The sequence below is a fragment of the Macrotis lagotis genome, chromosome 2 (assembly GCF_037893015.1).
Source record: "Macrotis lagotis isolate mMagLag1 chromosome 2, bilby.v1.9.chrom.fasta, whole genome shotgun sequence".
NCBI lineage: Eukaryota > Metazoa > Chordata > Mammalia > Peramelemorphia > Peramelidae > Macrotis > Macrotis lagotis.
Window position 1 is genome coordinate 170246053 of NC_133659.1, and position 8341 is coordinate 170254393.

An 8341-nucleotide genomic window follows, 5' to 3' on the forward strand; every position below is an offset into this window, starting at 1 on the left:
CACCTTGATCTTCTATCATGGAGCAACATTTGAGTTGGGATTCCCAATGGACTCTTGTACAATACAATATTTATTACTGTAAAGATCTAAGAGTTCTCAGCTACTGTGCAACTTAACAAGAGATTCCCAAAATTCCATCTTTTTGAATTCTGTTTTCACATGTTAAGAAGATACTGCTTTGTTTTGTACAATATGTTCAGAAGTTTATTTTGCAGATTTCAAAATACTTCTTTGGTATTTATTTGATTTTTTAAAAATTAATATTCTGGCCCCCAAGAAACTATTTCTAATGGGTAGAATGGAAGAATAAGAGAAGTCCTGGGATCAGATAGTGGTTCCTGTTCTATTGTTAGTATATTTTTGAATAAATTGCATCCTAATACATGCTTCAGATTTTCTACTGATATTAAGAAGTCATGTGTAAATGTGTTCTCTTAATATCTTTAAGATAACAAAAAAGAACTGATTGATTTTTCCTTTGTTTTTACTGTGGAATCATAACTGAAATTGACACTAAATTTCATCTAGTTCAACCCTTCAGATGAGGCAACTGAGACTCAGAACTTTCTTTTCAACTGAAAAAACCAACATTAGGGGATGGGGGGTAGTGGTGGAAGAAGCATAAGAAGAATGTCTCCAATATATTATATAGCTCCTCTGTGGATAATTTTTGGGGAATCATGAATATAGAACAGTAAAAGGAAATCATGAAGGTTTTCCAATCTTCATGGAGGCAAGTATCTTTAGAGTTAAAATTATAGAACCATAAATGAGAAAGAAATAAAAAGATGAGAAACCATAGATGAGCCATAATATTTATTTATTTTTTCAATTGATGTTTTATTTTATTTTTCCAATTAACATGAAAGTTAATTTTGAAAGTTTTGGAACATTCATTCACATGCATGTGCATATTTTTAAGTTATATTCCTTCCACCCTCTCTTCCCACCCTCCTCCCCTCAGTGGCAAATTGTCAGGTGAATATTGTACATACATATTTGTGTTTAACATGTTTTCAGATTAATTATTTTAGATATGAGGAATTAGGATTAAGGGAAAAGAAAGAATACCAGGAGATAGGAAAGAAATGCATAAGAAATTTTTAGAAGGTGAATGTAGTATTCATTCAGATTCTGTAAAGTTCTTTTTTGGTTTTGTTTTTCTCTCTCTAGATGGGGAAAGCATTGTCCATAGTCTCCTAGGGTTGTCCTAGCTTTTTGATCTGCTGAAAGGAGCTGCATCCATTATGGTTGATCAGTTCACGGTGTTGATGTTAGTGTATACATTGTTCTCTTGGTTCTTCTCCCTTTGCTGAATATCATTTCCTGTAATTCATTCTATGCTTCTCTAAATTCTGACTACTCATGGTTTCTTATAAAGTAATAGTACTCCATAACATTCATATACCATAACTTGTTTAGTCATTCCTCAATTGATGGGCATCCCCTCAATTTCCCATTCTTTGCCACTACAAAAAGAACTGCTATGAATATTCTGGAACATGTGGGATTTTTCACATTTTTTATGATTTCTTGATATAGGTCTAGTATTGGTATGGCTGTGTCAAATGGTATGATCATTTTTATTGCTCTTTGGGCATAGTTCCATATTGCTCTCTAAAATGGTTAGATCAGTTCACAACTATTAATATTGTGATGTATTTCAGCAATTTAATGTCCCAATCCTCCCACAACCTCTCCAACATTGATTATTTTTCCCTTTTTGTCACCTTAGCCTATCTGCTATGTGTGAGGTAGAACCTTTTAGTTTTTTAATTTGCATTTTCCTAATTGGTAATTATTTGGAGCATTTTTCATATGATTTTATATAGCTTTGCTTTGTTCATTTGAAAATTGTTCATATCCTTGGACCGTTTATCAATTGGGTACTGACTTGTAACCTTATAAATTTGATGCATTTCTCTATATATTTTAGAAATGAGAACTTTATCAAAACCCCTCACTGTGAAAATTGTTTCCCAGCTTTGTTTTCCTTCTAATTTTGGAAGCATTTGGTTTTATTAGTGTAAAACCTTTTTAATTTAATATAGTCAAAATCATCCATTTTGTAATTTATAATGTAATCTATTTCTTGCCTGGTCATAAATTTCATCCCTTTTCATAGATCTGACAGATAGAGTATTTATTGGTCTGTTAATTGGTCTATAATGTCACACTTTGTGTCTAAATCCTGTACTCATTTTAATCTTATTTTGGTATAGAGTTTGAGGTATGAGTTTATGCCCAGTTTTTGCCATACTAATCTCCAGTTTTACCAACAATTTTTGTCAAAAAAATTCTTATCCCAGGAGCTAATGTCTTTGAGAATGTCAAACCGTAGATTACTGTAGTCATTTACTACTTTTCTTTTGAACCTATCCTAATCTGCTGATACATTATTCTATTTCTTAACCAGTACCAGGCAGTTTTGATGACTGCCACTTTATAGTATAGTTTTAGATCTGATAGAGCTAGACGATCTTCCTTTACATTTTTTAAATCAGTTTCCTTGATAGTCTTGACTTTTTGTTGCTCCAAATGAATTTTATTATTTTTTCTAACTTGTCAAAATAGTTATTTGGTAGTTTGATTGATATGGCACTGAATGAGTGATTTAATTTGGGCAGAATTGTCATTTTTTTTTATTACATTAGCTTAACCCAACCATGAGCAATTGACATTTTTCCAGTTTAGATCTGACTTTGTGTGAGAAGTGCTTTCTAATTGTGTTCATATAGTTTCTGGATTCCTCTCAGGAGGTAGATTCCGAAATATTTAATGTTGGCAGTTATTTTAAATGGGATTTCTATTTTTATCTCTTGCTCTTGGACTTTGTTGTTCATATGTAGAAGTGCTGATGATGTATGTAAGTTTATTTTATATCCTACTACTTTGCTGAATCTGTTAGTTGTTTCAATATCATCTCTGAAGCATGAAAGCTTTGCTTCCTCATTGCCAATTCTGTTTCCTTCAATTTCTTTTTCTTTTATTACTAAAGCTAACATTTCTAATACTGTTATAATAGTAATGGTAATAATGAGCATCCTTGTTTCATGAAACCCTAATCTTATTGCAAATGCTCTTACTTTATTCCCATTACATATAACATTTGTTGATGTTTTTACATAGAACTGCTTATTATTTTTAGGAAAACTACATTTATTCCTATACTTTCTAGTGTTTTGAAAAGGAATGCATGTTGTATTTTGTCAAAGACTGTTTTAACAACTATTCAGCATTCATTATCTAATCATATGATTTTTCTGTTGGTCTTGTTCAATTATGTTGAGTATTTTTCTAATAGTGAACCCTCCCTACCTACCTGATGATGGTATATTGTCCTAGTAACAACTTGCTTTATTCTCTTTGCTAAAATTTTTTTAAGATTTTTGCTTCAGTGTTCATTATGGAGACTGGTCTATAATTTTCTTTGTTTTGATTCTTCTTGGTTTAGGTATCATTACCATATTGGTGTCATAAAAGGAATTTGGCAGAACTCTTCCATCTTCTATTTTTATTTTTTAATCCCTTTTTTCCCCATTAAAGATTTTATTTTGAATTTTATAATTTTCCCCCTAATATTACTTCCCTCCCTCACCCCCCCCCCACAGAAGGTAACTTGTCAGTTTTTATATTGTTTCCATGGATCCAAATTGAGTGTGATGAGAGAGAAATCATATCCTTAAGGAAGAAACATGAAGTATAAGAGATAACAAGATCAGACAATAAGATATCAGGTTTTTTTTTTCTAAATTAAAGGAAATAGTCCTTGGTCTTTGTTCAAATTCTGTGGCTCTTTATCTGGATACAGATGGTATTCTCCATTTCAGAGAGCCCCAAACTGTCCCTGATTGTTGTACTGATGAAATGAGTGTGTCCATCAAGGTTGATCATCACCCCCATGTTGCTGTTAGGGTATACAGTGGTTTTCTGGTTCTGCTCATCTCACTCAGCATTAGTTCATGCAAATCCCTCCAGGTTTCCCTGAATTCCCATCCCTCCTGGTTTCTAATAGAACAATAGTGTTCCATGACATACATATACCACAGTTTGCCAAGCCATTCCCCAACTGAGGGACATTTACTTGATTTCCAGTTCTTTGCCACCACAAACAGGGCTGCTATGAATATTTTTGTACAAGTGATGTTTTTACCCTTTTTCATCATCTCTTCAGGGTATATACCCAGTAGTGTTATTGCTGGGTCAAAGGGTATGCGCAGTTTTGTTGCTCTTTGGGCATAGTTCCAAATTTCTCTCCAGAAAGGCTGGATGAGTTCACAGCTCCACCAACAGTGTAATAGTGTCCCAGATTTCCCACAACCCTTCCAACAATGATCATGTTCCTTTCTGGTCATATTGGCCAATGTGAGAGGTGTGAGGTGGTACCTCAGAGAAGCTTTAATTTGTATATCTCAAATAAGTAATGATTTAGAGCAACTTTTCATATGACTATAGATTGCTTTGATCTCCGCATCTGTAAATTGCTTTTGCATGTCCTTTGACCATTTGTCTATTGGGGAGTGACTTGTTTTTTTAAAAATATGACTCAGTTCTCTGTATATTTTAGAAATGAGTCCTTTGACAGAATCATTAGTTGTAAAGATTGTTTCCTAGTTTACTACATTTCTTTTGATATTTGTAACAGTGGTTTTGTCTGTGCAAAAGCTTTTTAATTTAATGTAATTGAAATCATCTAGGTTGTTTTTAGTGATGTTCTCCATCTCTTCCTTAGTCATAAACTGCTTCCCTTTCCATAGATCTGACTGGTAACCTAGTCCTTGATCTTCTAATTTGCTTTTAGTATTTTTTTTTAATGTCTAAATCTTGTATCCATTTGGATCTTATCTTGGTATAGGGTATGAAGTATTGATCTAATCTAAGTTTCTTCCACACTGACTTCCAATTTTCCCAGTAGTCTTTATCAAAGGGAGAGTATTTATCCCAATCGCTGGACTCTTTGGATTTATCAAACTACAGATTACTATAATTGTTTCCTGCTATTGCACCTAATCTATCCTCTCCTATTTTTTAAATAGTTTATGTAGAATTAGAAGTAATTATTATTTAAATGTTTGGTAGAACCCAGAGACTTTTTCTTAAGGAGTTTATTGATAGTTTCTTCTATTTCTTTTTCTGAAATGGGCTTATTTAATTTATTTCCTCTTCTGTTAATTTGGGCAGTTGTATTTTTGTAACTATTCATCCATTTCTCTCAGGTTGTCAAAATTATTGGCATATATGAACCATGATATTTAGACAATAAATTTTTCTTTTTATAAAGCTCCGCTTGTAGTTCCCCATTCATGCCTCATTTTTCTCCCCAGTTAAATGGCAATGCCAACATTTTTAGAGTAGATTTTTTTGTACGAGGAAGTATAGCTTGAGAAAGACTAGAAAATGAACCATGACTCTTTTATCTTTAACATTTTCCAGGACTCTAGTGTTTTTATAAAAGACATCCTCTTAGGAGAAGAAACATGACTGTACACTGAAAAAAGCAGTTGTCATGGCAAGAAGAATTGCCTTCATCTACAATGTATCTGATAACTACTTGATGACAGGTCATGACACTTTAGAATATTACACTCAGTTGAAGTTGTTTCTCTAGAGATTTTAAGAAAAGAGAACTTTGATTCTCAGTTCAGGTTGATTTTTTCCAAATTCCTTTGAAGTATAACAAATTCACAGTCCCAATTGCAGTGTACAAATCACCTCTAAAAGAATGGCAAACACTTTGGTGAATAAAATGGGAACTAGATGTTTGGAGTTTTGGAGCTATCAGCTCTTGACTGAAAGTAAGGAATTTTTGGTTCTAATTTTGACTTTTTTCCTAAAATGACTGGACATGGTCAAGGCCTTTTTTCTTGGGGCTTCCTCTCTCTTTAATTTGAGGAAACTGAATCAGTTGATCTCCAAAACCACTTCTGATTCGAATTGCATCGTTCTCAGGTTTGGTGTCATTAAGATGGAATTTTAGTAAATGAAGGTGACCTTGCTATTCAATCCTTATAAGGCTCTATATGGAACACTTTAACTGAAAAAAAAAAACTGTTCTTAATTCAGTGGTCTTTAAAAGTTACTCCCAAGTGCTTCGGATAGACCTGAGCATCCTTTTAAAAGAATTTTAATCTGAGGATGGAGAAAAGGAAATGTTTCCACCTAAATCTTTGGTTTTGATAAAGAAAAGTGACCTTTACAATGATCATATACTTGGCTTATAGGGTTTTTTTTTCCTTCAAAAAAGGGCAAATCTTTCTCTTTCCTCTTTCCATAATTCCTTTTTAATTTTCGTGTAATCACTATGTTACTCTATTTCATATATTTTCCACTATTTTTTATGGAATATAAAGAGAGAATGGAGTCATTTGCTTTGACAAAGGAGCAGATAGCACCATTTATAACTGGAGAATCCCAGAGCTTGCTTTCATTTCTTTTCTGTCAACCTCACTGCTCTATCTGACTTTCATTCTCTCCAATTTTCTTGTTTTGATAAGCTTGTATTGTAGACAATAAAAGAATGACCCTCCCTTTGCTGTTGGCATTGTAGATGCGTCAGCATTTCCAGAACAGTCCCTTTTTGTCTTGGAGATATGGGGGGGGGGGGGGGGGTCCAGTGGCAAACTTGGCTTCCCTTCTCTCCAACTGCTGTGTTTAGTAGTTTCAATTCTTATTGACCCTTTTTCAAACCTAAGTTTTATAGCCTATTAGTGCAATGTGGGAACTTGTTTTTTTTTTCCTCCTGATTCTTTAGGTGGGGTTAAAAAACATTCTGGAAATTTAAGTTGGTTCATTTAGAAAACTTTTTATTTATTTCACTTGGGCAGTTGGTTCTTTGCAAAAATTCCAGGATCCTGGGTGGGCTTGGTGTTCACCCATTGTCTGCTTCACCAGGATCTAATACTTTTGGAGTACTATTCCAGGCTGTCAGGAGGCCAGCCATGTAAGGAAGAGTACTCAATTACTATTTTAGTGAGTCCCAGTAAAGCATTAATATCAATGAAATGTAGTGAGGATGAAGGTGCCCTAACTTTGTGTGAAGAGCCTGTGCTGCATTTTTAGGGACAGTTAGAAATCTCTTGAGCAGTAATATTAATTTATGGAGAAAGCACAGGGTGCTGAGATTCATGCTTTTAGTGGAAGCACATCACAATGCGTAAAGAGTTGATCTCTCAACTCAGAAACCGTAGGGATTGTAGCTGTAGTAGCCTTCTCCACCCCTGGATCAAGGGCTTAGTGTCCTTGCCAAGTCCAGTGGGTCTGTTCTTTCTGACCACACTAGAAGGAAGTGGTATATCACAGGCAGCCACCCCAGCAAAGTATGTGAACTCTTTGGGGGCAGAATTAGCAGGGCCTTGCCATAGAAAACCAAACTGTGACATCAACCTAGGAGAAGTCAGAAGTCAGGGAAAGTTGTGAAGTTTTCATTATAAAAGACCACATAATACATACTTGAGGTAACTTTCCAGGGCCCCCTCCCTTGTCTTGACTGACTGTGGCTTTTAAGACAGCTGTATCTGTACCTCCACCACTTTCATCCCTTTATTTTTATGAGAACAGAAAATAAATTGGGTGTTATTTAAATACTCTCCACTTATGTTTATTGAAAGCAGCACTGCCGTAGGCATAACACATCAGAAGGCTGTTTTAAGCCAGCCCCAATTTCAGCCTAGGTGGTTTCCCCCCCTGGCCCTGGGCCTTTCATCCCCCCACTGCCTTTGCTGCCTCAGACTTTTGCCTCCTTCTAGCCAAATGATCAAATGAGAACATATAAGAGTATGCCTCACTTGGGAGGTTTTTCAGTAAAAGTTATTAGTATAATGGAGCCAAGGAATGGCATGTGAAAAAAACCACAGCCATGCTGACAGGATTGGAAAATCTAGTAGATGACATCTCTCTCCATGCCACCCCCTTCCCTCCACCCTTTCCTTGTACCCAGAAAGCAGAGACCCAGAGAGTGAATGAATGAGAAAAGAAAAGCTTCAGCATTGCTGTGCATTTTGGCCAGGGAAGGAAAGGAAGTCCCAGCAACTTGACTGAAACCCTTTGTTTTCCCATATTATCATTGAAAGAGTATTCTAAAATAATTTAGTTTTATAATTTATTATTCTTGTGAACTTGGACACAGAAGTGTGCTTTTACCATCAAAAACCTATGAAAAAATTCAGCATCATTTAAGTGAATAACTTCCCTCTGATTTGTGTCAACAGCACAAGAAAAACATCTCAGATATATTATATATATATATATTTATATATATATATTATATATTTTATGTATATTTTATAATAATGTGTATATTTAAATTTCTTACATATATTGCTTGCTTTCTCTTTGCTTTCAG

General features: G+C 34.6%; 1 protein-coding gene across 10 annotated transcripts in view; it reads left to right on the forward strand.

The window, feature by feature from the left end:
* The window catches only part of BCAS3 (BCAS3 microtubule associated cell migration factor), an 851656-nt gene that overhangs the window by 517481 nt on the left and 325834 nt on the right, over positions 1-8341 (forward strand). The window lies entirely within an intron of this gene.